Source organism: Plenodomus lingam, assembly GCF_022343315.1.
Source record: "Plenodomus lingam strain CAN1 chromosome Unknown contig_35, whole genome shotgun sequence".
Classification (NCBI taxonomy): Eukaryota; Fungi; Ascomycota; class Dothideomycetes; order Pleosporales; family Leptosphaeriaceae; genus Plenodomus; species Plenodomus lingam.
Window position 1 is genome coordinate 242,635 of NW_027093949.1, and position 12,314 is coordinate 254,948.

Here is a 12,314-nt window from a genome sequence, read left to right on the forward strand (position 1 = left end):
ATAGGTAGAATTAAAGTAGACTGCCGCCACTAATTAAGGCGGCAGTGCTTTGAAAATAGGTAATAATCCTTCTGCAGGTTCACCTATAGAAACCTTATTACGACTTTTACTTCCTCTAAATAACTAAGTTTAACGAACTTTCTAGCTTAGGGTAGTTGTTGCTAACCTCCCTAAGCTAGTCTAAAGGCCTTACTAAGCTATTTAATTAGTAGTAGCGATGGGTGGTGTGTATAAAGGGCAGGGACGTAATTAACGCATGCTAATAACACGCGCTTACTAGGCATTCCTTATTAAAGAGTAATAATTGCAATGCTCTATCCCTAGCACGACAGAGTTTAACAAGATTACCTAGACCTTTTAGTTAAGGTGAAGAACTTATTAGCTCTGTTAGTGTAGCGCGCGTGCGGCCTAGAATATCTAAGGGCATTATAGACCTGTTATTGCCTTAAACTTCTATTAGCTTAAGCTAATAGTCCCTCTAAGAAGCTAGCGACTAGCTAAAGCTAGCCTAGCTATTTAGCAGGTTAAGGTCTTGTTTGTTATTGCAATTAAGCAGACAAATTACTCTACTAACTAAGAATAGCTATACACTACTACCTAAAAAATCAAGAAAGAGCTCTTAATCTGTTAATCCTTATTTTATCTAGACCTAGTAAGTTTCCCTGTGTTAAGTTAAATTAAGCCGTAGGCTCTACGCCTAGTAGTGCCCTTCTGTTAATTTCTTTAAGTTTTAGCCTTGCGACCATACTCCCCCTAGAACCTAAAAACTTTAATTTCTCGTAAGGTGCTAAGCGAGTTAGAAAAAGAACATCGCCTAATCCCTAGTTAGCATAGTTTACGGTTAAGACTATAACGGTATCTAATTATCTTTAATCCCCTAACTTTCGTTTACTAATTAATAAAAACATCCTTAGCAAATGCTTTTGTAGTAGTTAGTCTTTAATAAATCTAAGAATTTTACCTCTAATAATTAAATACTAATACCCCTAACTGTCCCTATTAATTATTACAGTAGTCCTAGAAACTAACAAAATAGGACCGCACGTCCTATTCTATTATTCTATGCTAACGTATTTAAGCAAAGGCCTGCTTTAAACACTCTAATTTTTTTAAAGTAAAAGTCCTAGTCCCTAACACGCCTAGTAAAGGGCATAAGGTTCTCTAGAAGGAAGGCCTAGCTAGACAAGTACACGCGGTGAGGCGGACCTGCTAGCTAGACCTAAGTTTTAACTACAAGCTTTTTAACTGCAACAACTTTAATATACGCTATTAGAGCTAGAATTACCGTAGCTGCTAGCACTAGACTTGCCCTCTAATTGTTCCTTATTAAGAGGTTTAAATTATACTTATTCTAATTACAAGACCTAAAAGAGCCCTATATTAGTATTTATTGTTACTACCTCCCTGTGTTAGGATTAGGTAATTTGCGCGCCTACTGCCTTCCTTGGATGTGGTAGCTATTTCTTAGGCTCCCTCTCTAGAATTAAACCCTAATTCCCTGTTACCTGTTAAAACCATAGTAAGCTAATACCTTACTATTAAAAGTTAATAGGGCAGAAATTTAAATAAACTATTGCTAGCGTAAGGCCATGCGATCCGTAAAGTTATTATAAATTACTAAGAAGCCCTAAAGGGCGTTAGTTTTTTATCTAATAAATACACCCCTTCTAAAGTTAGGGTTTTTAGCATATATTAGCTCTAGAATTACTACAGTTATCTAAGTAGTAAGGTACTATTAAATAAACGATAACTAATTTAATAAGCTATTCGCAGTTTCACAGTATAATTGCTTATACTTAGACATGCATAGCTTAATCTTTAAGATAAGCATATAACTACTAGCAGAATTAACTAGGTAATAATCCTAATGCCTAATACGCTGAAGCGCACAAGCACTACCCCTAAAAGGAGGCGGAAAGTACGTGATAAGAAATCGCAGAAGCGATTCTAGCTACTAGCATAACAGCACATAAGGCACTAGTTACAACCAGCAACTAATTTAATTGCCCCTACTAAGTTTCTTAAGGAATAGTCCGTAACAAAGCCTAATAGGCGTTTCTGCGTGTTTAAACTCGCTATATACATGCCTTAAGTAGAGAAAACCTACACTTTACCACGCTTACTAGGAGCGGATGCTAGGCAGGGCTGTCCCCTAAGATCTGTTAAATAGTTTAGTAGTGCTAGCTATCTATAGACCCTAAATTTTGCCTACTACTAAAACTTTAACAGTAGGACTTCAGGTGCTAACCACAAAACTAGGCGCAATAGCAGGGTTGCTTCAGCATATAGGCCTAGGCCTGCCTAGTTAAGTAGAAGAGTAATCTCTAAGCCCCTAATTACCTACTAATTAGAGCAAATCTAAACTAGGTAGAAATCTAGGAAACAAGGCTAGCCATTATAAAACTAAAACTTTTAAATTTAGTCTAACTGCCGCTAAAACAGGCGCAGAGCGCTAATAACAGGGAGTTATAGGGAGTATAGACGCAGACATAAGCAAAAATTGCCCCCTTAGTGCCTAACGACGCTAGTTTAACTGCCTAATCCAAGAACTACGCGCAGTAGATTTAACCTTAGTTAGTTAGTTAGGTATTTAGTATTTAAGAATCTATTTGCCCTCCTTATATATTATAGGAACAGGTTTTGGTTTAATTTTTGCGTCGTGGGGTTAGTGCGGCGGAAAATAGCTTAGAGGTACACTTTTTTGTATGTAAAACTATATAGATATACGCAGCCCTATACAAACCATAAACCCGTATTCGCTAGATAAGAGTAACTTAGAATTTTATTAGTAGTAGGTAAATATATAGATAAGAATATCTACTCTAATATCTATACTCTACTATAACTACTATATCTATATTAACTATAGATCTATTAGCTCTATCTATATCTACTTAATAGATAAGGCAAGAAATAGAGATAGTATAAAAGAAGAATATAAAGGTATTATTTAATACTAGTAGGTTATAAAAGAAAGTATAGTAGGACTAGCTAGTAGAGAAAAGGTTTTATAAAATATAAGGATATACTTAACAGTAAAGAATAATAGATAATAGTATGATATAATAAGTATTATAAAAAGGATATAATAGCTACTAGTATAGAATAGTCTAAAGTTATAGAAAGGACTAAAGTAATAGAATAAATAAAAGGTATAGAACGCGCTAAAGTTATAGAACACTACCCCTAAAAAATAAAAAGTTGTAGAACGCCCTAAAGTTATAGAACTCCCTAAAGTTATAGAACACTACCTCTAAAAAAGAAAAAGTTATAGAACGCCCTAAAGTTATAGAACGCCCTAAGCTTATAGAATAGCCTACAGGATTTTTTTAAATATTAATAGAATACCCTAAAGGTTTAAATAATCTATAGTTATAGAATAGCCTAGAGGAATTTTTAAGTATAGAAGGCTATAAAGTTATAGAACAGTACCCCTAAAAAATAAAAAGTTATAGAACGCTCTTAAGTTATAGATCACCGCCTAAAAATCTATATAGATTATCTTAAATCCTTTCTTAATCTTCCTATGCTATATATTAACTGCCTAAGGTACGTACACACACAACCTGTTCTTTTGTATATTTTGCAAGGATTGCTCCTAGCTTTAGCCCTCTCTATCTTGCAATTACTATATAACTTGTTCGCTATAGCCCTCTTCCTTCTATTAACAGCAGCTATTTAGGCAGCAGTTTTGCAAATAAGGAGGGCATAATATCCTAATTTCAACCAAGCTAGCAACAGGCTTACGCTTAGTAGCTCGTAACAACAAGGCTACTTAACTACTTACACGACCTAGCCAAACAACTAAGTCGTCTATAAAGGATTTAATCCTGCGCACTATATAATTATAATACACTAGCTAATAACCCTAACTTTAATAGGGCTGCCAACGCTAATCTAGTAAGGTTCTAGGCTAAAGGCCTATTTGTATCTAACTAGTGCAGGCGGAAATTACCCTATTCTAGCATAGATTCTAACTTAGAGGCGTTTAGCTATAATCTAGCAGATAGTAGCTTCGCGGCAATACCTAGTTAGACAGCCGCAAAAACTAATTATCTAAAACCGCGGTTCCTCTCGTACTAAGTGGTATTACTATTAGGGCAAGGTTATTAGTAGGGTAAAACTAACCTATCTTACGACAGTCTAAACCTAGCTCACGTTCCCTATTAGTAGGTGAACAATCTAACGCTTACTAAATTCTGCTTTAGTATAATAGGAAGAGCTAATATTAAAGGATTAAAAAGCAACGTCGCTATAAACGCTTAGCTGCCACAAGCTAGTTATCCCTGTGGTAACTTTTCTAGCACCTCTAGCCTTAAATTTCAAGGGACTAAAGGATTAATAGGCCACACTTTTATAGTTTGTATTTACACTAAAAATCAAAATTAAGGGGACTTTTGCCCTTTTACTCTACTAGAGATTTCTATTCTCTATAAGTCCCCCTTAAGACACCTGCGTTATGGTTTAATAGATGTGCCGCCCTAGCTAAACTCCCTACCTAACAATGTCTTTAACCTAGATTAGCCCACGAAGGACCTTAAACGCTAGAAGTTAGGTAGTAAGGCCTAGCTCTGCTTTATTAAATAAGTAAAAAAACAATAAGGGTAGTAGTATTTTACTAGCGCCAAAGCTCCTACCTATTCTACACCCCCTATATCTTTTCACAATATTAAACTAGAGTCAAGCTTAACAGGGTCTTCTTTCCCCGCTAATTTAGCTAAGCCCGTTCCCTTAGCTATAGTTTTGCTAGATAGTAGATAGGGATAGTAGGAATCTCGTTAATCTATTTATACGCGTTACTAATTAGATAATAAGGCATTTAGCTACCTTAAGAGAGTTATAGTTACTCCCGCCGTTTACCTGCGCTTAGTTAAATCTCTTCGCTTTAACATTTAGAGCACTAGGCAGAAATCATATTACGTTAACACTACTTTCTAGCTATTGCAATACTATATTTTAATTAGACAGTTAGATTCCCCTTATCTATACTAGTTCTAAGTTAGTTATTAAACGTACGCCAGACGGCCAAAACCTGCTAAGGGTGTCTGCACCCTAGCGCTAAGAGGCGCCTACCTTGCGGTTAGTGCCCTTCTGCGCTAGAGGCTTCTCCCTAAGGCCTAACGTACCTAACCCTTAGAGCCAATCCTTTTCCTAAAGTTATAGATCTATTTTGCTAACTTCCCTTATCTACATTATTCTATTAACTAGAGGCTTTTTACCTTAGAGACCTGCTGCAGTTATAAGTACGACCTAGCGTAAAAACTATTTCTTTAAGTAGATTTTTAAGGCTTGTTAGGAGCACACTAAACGCCGCAAAAGTGCAGCGCTCTTCTAGCTATTAAACCCTAGCTCTAGACAAACTAATTTTAGGGTAACAGACTATTAAGAAGAAAAGAGAACTCTTCTTAGGGCTCCTGCTAAGGTCTCCGCTCTTAGTTGTGTTACCGCAGAGAATCTACATCTAGGTACTAGAATATTAACTAGCTTCCCTTTTAAGGGCGTAGCGCAAGCACTAATATTAAAACAGAATTACCCTATCTCTTAGGATTAACTAACCTATGTCTAACTGCTGTTTACACGGAACCTTTCCCTACTTTAGTCCTTAAAGTTCTTATTTAAGTATTTACTACTACTACTAAGATCTGCACTAGAGGCTGTTCTACCTAGGGTTACCCCTAAGGCTTCGTCACGAGCCTCTACGCCTGCCTACTCGCTAGGGCTTAAATCTTGCCCTAGCGGCGGGGTATAGGTAACACGCTTAAGCGCTATCTATTTTTAGGGCTAGTTTATTTAGTAGGTAAGTTGTTACACACTCCTTAGTGGATTCTAACTTCTATAGCTACTATCCTACTGTCTAGATAAACTAACACCTTTTGTAGTGTCTAATAAGCGTGCATTCTAGCACCTTAACCCCGCATTTAGTTTATCTTGTATTGCTAGTTCTGCTTACTAAAAATAGCCTACTAGTAATAGTATATTTAAGTGTCCACGTTTAATTAAGTAATAAGGACTTCTTACATATTTAAAGTTTAAGAATAGGTAAAGGTTATTTTAACCCCTAGGCCTCTAATTATTCGCTTTACCTTATAAAACTAAATACGTTACTGCTATCCTAAGGGAAACTTTAGTAGGAACTAGCTACTAGATAGTTTGATTAGTCTTTCGCCCCTATACCTAAATTTAATAATTAATTTGCACGTTAGAACCGCTACAAGCCTCTACTAGAGTTTCCTCTAGCTTTACCCTATTTAAGCATAGTTTACTATCTTTTAGGTCCTAATAGCTATGCTCTTACTTAAATCCTTCTAAAGATATTAGGATTAGTTAATAGTGCACCCTAAAAGGGTTCCTACCTCCGTTTACTTTTATTACGCGTCTAGGCTTAACACCTAAACACTCGCATAGATATTAGACTCCTTAGTCTATGTTTTAAGATAGGCCGCTTACAGCTATTACGCTAGCATCCTAGTAGATGCGCGGACCTTAGTCTAGGCTAGTTACATATCGTCTCCCCTATAAGGCCTCCCTAAAGGGAGGTACGTGATAGAGACCTTTATCTAACTGCCTAAACTAATACTAGCCTGCCTATAGAAGAGTGCACTAGACAAAAGCCTAGATAAGCAACTACAGGCAAGTCTAGCTGTAAGCGCTTCCCTTTTAACAATTTTACGTGCTATTTAACTCTCTTTCTAAAGTGCTTTTTATCTTTTAATTACTCTACTTGTGCGCTATTAGTCTCTAGCTAGTATTTAGCTTTAGAAGAAATTTACCTCCTATTTAGAGCTATATTCCTAAATAACTTGACTTGTTAAAGGGGCTTTACACGGCAAAGGCTAGCGACTACGTATAGGATTCTTACCCTCTATAACGTCCTATTCTAAGGAACTTAGACTACTACTAACGCTAAAGCGCCCTCTACAAATTACAACTTAGACCCTAAAAGAGCTAGATTTTAAATTTAAGCTATTGCCGCTTCACTCGCTATTACTAGGGCAATCCCTATTAGTTTCTTTTCCTCCGCTTATTAATATGCTTAAGTTTAGCGGGTATCCCTACCTAATCTAAGGTCAAGAGCTTAAAAAGTGTCTTAATAGATACTAACAACTATAACAAGAGGCGCAAAATGTGCTGCGCTCTAGGCTAATGTGCTAGCTGCCAATTGTTTTAAGGCGAGTCCTAAGTAGAATAAACACCTAACACTAAGCAGAGCTTAAGGGTATAAATAACGCTCAAACAGGCATGCCCTATAGAATACTAAGGGGCGTAATGTGCGTTCAAAGATTTAATAATTTACTAAATTCTACAATTCACACTACTTATCGCATTTCGCTACATTCTTTATTAATACCAGAACCAAGAGATCTGTTATTAAAAGTTGTAATTTATTATAGTGTTACTAACGCTAACTGCAATTACAAGTAGTTTTAGGGGATCTAATTAGTAGGCAAGCCTACTAAGGAAACAAATAGTACGCAAAAAACATAGGCAGAATTAAAGTAGACTGCCGCTACTAATTAAGGCGGCAGTGCTTTAAAAATAGGTAATAATCCTTCCGCAGGTTTACCTACAGAAACCTTGTTACAACTTTTACTTCCTCTAAATAACTAAGTTTAACGAACTTTCTAGCTTAGGGTAGTTGTTGCTAACCTCCCTAAGCTAGTCTAAAGGCCTTACTAAGCTATTTAATTAGTAGTAGCGACGGGCGGTGTGTACAAAGGGCAGGGACGTAATTAACGCATGCTAATAACACGCGCTTACTAAGCATTCCTTATTAAAGAGCAATAATTGCAATGCTCTATCCCTAGCACGACAGAGTTTAACAAGATTACCTAGACCTTTTAGTTAAGGTAAAGAACTTGTTAGCTCTGTTAGTGTAGCGCGCGTATGGCCTAGAACATCTAAGGGCATCACAGACCTGTTATTGCCTTAAACTTCTATTAGCTTAAGCTAATAGTCCCTCTAAGAAGCTAGCAACTAGCTAAAGCTAGCCTAGCTATTTAGCAGGTTAAGGTCTTATTTGTTATTGTAATTAAGCAGACAAATTACTCTACTAACTAAGAACAGCCATACACCACCACCTAAAAAATTAAGAAAGAGCTCTTAATCTGTTAATCCTTATTTTATCTAGACCTAGTAAGTTTCCCTGTGTTAAGTCAAATTAAGCCGCAGGCTCCACGCCTAGTGGTGCCCTTCCGTCAATTTCTTTAAGTTTCAGCCTTGCGACCATACTCCCCCTAGAACCCAAAAACTTTAATTTCTTGTAAGGTGCTAAGCGAGTTAGAAAAAGAACATCGCCTAATCCCTAGTTAGCATAGTTTATAGTTAAGACTACAATAGTATCTAATCGTCTTTAATCCTCTAACTTTTGTTTACTAATTAATAAAAACATCCTTAGCAAATGCTTTCGCAGTAGTTAGTCTTTAATAAATCTAAGAATTTCACCTCTAATAATTAAATACTAATACCCCTAACTGTCCCTATTAATTATTATAGTAGTCCTAGAAACTAACAAAATAGGACCGCACGTCCTATTCTATTATTCTATGCTAACGTATTTAAGCAAAGGCCTGCTTTAAACACTCTAATTTTTTCAAAGTAAAAGTCCTAGTCCCTAACACGCCTAGTAAAGGGCATAAGGTTCTCTAGAAGGAAGGCCTAGCTAGACAAGTACACGCGGTAAGGCGGACCTGCTAGCTAGACCTAAGTTTTAACTACAAGCTTTTTAACTACAACAACTTTAATATACGCTATTAGAGCTAGAATTACTGCAGCTGCTAGCACTAGACTTGCCCTCTAATTATTCCTTATTAAGAGGTTTAAATTATACTTATTCTAATTACAAGACCCAAAAGAGCCCTATATTAGTATTTATTGTCACTACCTCCCTGTATTAGGATTAGGTAATTTGCGCGCCTGCTGCCTTCCTTAGATATAGTAGCTATTTCTTAGGCTCCCTCTCTAGAATTAAACTCTAATTCCCTGTTACCCGTTAAAACTATAGTAAGCTAATACCTTACTATCAAAAGTTAATAGGGCAGAAATTTAAATAAACCGTTGCTAGCGCAAGGCTATGCAATCTATAAAGTTATTATAAATTACTAAGAAGCCCTAAAGGGCGTTAGTTTTTTATCTAATAAATACACCCCTTCTAAAGTTAGGGTTTTTAGCATGTATTAGCTCTAGAATTACCACAGTTATCTAAGTAGTAAGGTACTATCAAATAAACGATAACTAATTTAATAAGCCATTCGCAGTTTTACGGTATAATTGCTTATACTTAGACATACATAGCTTAATCTTTAAGACAAGCATATAACTACTAGCAGAATTAACTAGGTAACAATCCTAATGCCTAATACGCCAAAGCGCACAAGCACTACCCCTAAAAGGAGGCAGAAAGTACGTAATAAGAAATCGCAGAAGCGATTCTAGCTACTAGCATAATAGCACACAAGGCACTAGTTACAACTAGCAACTAATTTAATTGCCCCTACTAAGTTTCTTAAGGAATAGTCCACAACAAAGCCTAATAGGCGTTTCCGCGTGTTTAAACTCGCCACATACATGCCTTAAGTAGAGAAAACCTACACTTTGCTACGCTTACTAGGAGTAGATGCTAGGTAGGGCTGTCCCCTAAGATCTGTTAAATAGTTTAGCAGTGCCAGCTATCCACAGACCCTAAATTTTGCCTACTGCTAAAACTTTAACAGTAGGACTTTAGGTGCCAACCACAAAACTAGGCGCAACAGCAGGGTTGCTTTAGCATATAGGCCTAGGCCTGCCTAGTTAAGTAGAAGAGCAATCTCTAAGCCCCTAATTACCTACTAATTAGAGCGAATCTAAACTAGGCAGAAATCTAGGAAACAAGGCTAGCTATTATAAAACCAAAACTTTTAAATTTAGTCTAACTACCACTAAAACAGGCGCAGAGCGCTAATAACAGGGAGTTATAGGAAGTATAGACGCGGACACGAGCAAAAATTGCCCCCTTAGTGCCTAACAACGCTAGTTTAACCGCCTAATCTAAGAACTGCGCGCAGCAGATTTAACCTTAGTTAGTTAGTTAGGTATTTAGTATTTAAGAATCTATTTGCCCTCCTTATATATTATAGGAACAGGTTTTGGTTTAATTTTCGCGTCGCGGGGTTAGTATAGTAGAAAATAGCTTAGAGGTATACTTTTTTGTATGTAAAACTGTGTAGATATACGCAGCCCTATACAAACCATAAACCCGTATTCGCTAGATAAGAGTAACTTAGAATTTTATTAGTAGTAGGTAAATATATAGATAAGGATATCTACTCTAATATCTATACTCTACTATAACTACTATATCTATATTAACTATAGATCTATTAGCTCTATCTATATCTACTTAATAGATAAGGCAAGAAATAGAGATAGTATAAAAGAAGAATATAAAGGTATTATTTAATACTAGTAGGTTATAAAAGAAAGTATAGTAGGACTAGCTAGTAGAGAAAAGGTTTTATAAAATATAAGGATATACTTAACAGTAAAGAATAATAGATAATAGTATGATATAATAAGTATTATAAAAAGGATATAATAGCTACTAGTATAGAATAGTCTAAAGTTATAGAAAGGACTAAAGTAATAGAATAAATAAAAGGTATAGAACGCGCTAAAGTTATAGAACACTAACCCTAAAAAATAAAAAGTTATAGAACGCCCTAAAGTTATAGAACGCCCTAAAGTTATAGAACACCCTAAGCTTATAGAAGGCCCTAAAGTTATAGAACGCCCTAAAGTTATAGAACGCTACCCCTAAAAATAAAAAGTTGTAGAACGCCCTAAAGTTATAGAACACTACCTCTAAAAAAGAAAAAGTTATAGAACGCTCTAAAGTTATAGAACACTACCTCTAAAAAAGAAAAAGTTATAGAACGCCCTAAAGTTATAGAACACTATACCTAAAAAATAAAAAGTTATAGAACGCCCTAAAGTTATAGAACGCCCTAAAGTTATAGAACGCCCTAAAGTTATAGAACACTACCTCTAAAAAAGAAAAAGTTATAGAACACTCTAATATTATAGAACACTACCTCTAAAAAAGAAAAAGTTATAGAACACTCTAATATTATAGAATACTAACCCTAAAAAATAAAAAGTTATAGAACACTCTAATATTATAGAACACTACCTCTAAAAAAGAAAAAGTTATAGAACACTCTAATATTATAGAATACTAACCCTAAAAAATAAAAAGTTATAGAACGCCCTAAAGTTATAGAACGCCCTAAAGTTATAGAACGCCCTAAAGTTATAGAACGCCCTAAAGTTATAGAACACTACCCCTAAAAAATAAAAAGTTGTAGAACGCCCTAAAGTTATAGAACGCCCTAAAGTTATAGAACGCGCTAAAGTTATAGAACACTACCCCTAAAAAATAAAAAGTTATAGAACGCCCTAAAGTTATAGAACGCCCTAAAGTTATAGAACGCCCTAAAGTTATAGAACACTACCCCTAAAAAATAAAAAGTTATAGAACGCCCTAAAGTTATAGAACGCCCTAAAGTTATAGAACGCCCTAAAGTTATAGAACACTACCTCTAAAAAAGAAAAAGTTATACAACGCCCTAAAGTTATAGAACACTACACCTAAAAAATAAAAAGTTATAGAACGCCCTAAAGTTATAGAACGCCCTAAGCTTATAGAATAGCCTACAGGATTTTTTTAAATATTAATAGAATACCCTAAAGGTTTAAATAATCTATAGTTATAGAATAGCCTAGAGGAATTTTCAAGTATAGAAGGCTATAAAGTTATAGAACAGTACCCCTAAAAAATAAAAAGTTATAGAACGCTCTTAAGTTATAGATTACTGCCTAAAAATCTATATAGATTATCTTAAATCCTTTCTTAATCTTCCTATGCTATATATTAACTGCCTAAGGTACGTACACACACAACCTGTTCTTTTGTATATTTTGCGAGGATTGCTCCTAGCTCTAGCCCTCTCTATCTTGCAATTACTATATAACTTGTTCGCTATAGCCCTCTTCCTTCTGTTAACAGCAGCCGTTTAGGCAGCAGTTTTGCAAATAAGGAGGGCATAATATCCCAATTTTAACTAAGCTAGCAACAGGCTTACGCTTAGTAGCTCGTAACAATAAGGCTACTTAACTACTTACACGACCTAGCTAGACAACTAAGTTATCTATAAAGGATTTAATCCTGCGCACTATACAATTGCAATACACTAGCTAACAACCCTAACTTTAATAGGGCTGCCAACGCCAATCTAGTAAGGTTCTGGGCCAAAGGCCTATTCATATCTAACTAGTGCAGG

General features: G+C 35.7%; 2 non-coding genes across 2 annotated transcripts; both read right to left on the reverse strand.

Annotated features, from left to right (window-relative positions):
- Window positions 1–60: 60 nt before the first annotated feature.
- On the reverse strand, window positions 61–1,857 carry IAQ61_008592. Its single transcript, XR_010715527.1, has one exon. It is a non-coding gene; the product is annotated as an 18S ribosomal RNA (ribosomal RNA).
- Window positions 1,858–7,541: 5,684 nt separating this feature from the next.
- On the reverse strand, window positions 7,542–9,338 carry IAQ61_008593. The gene has a single exon (XR_010715528.1). It is a non-coding gene; the product is annotated as an 18S ribosomal RNA (ribosomal RNA).
- Window positions 9,339–12,314: the final 2,976 nt, after the last annotated feature.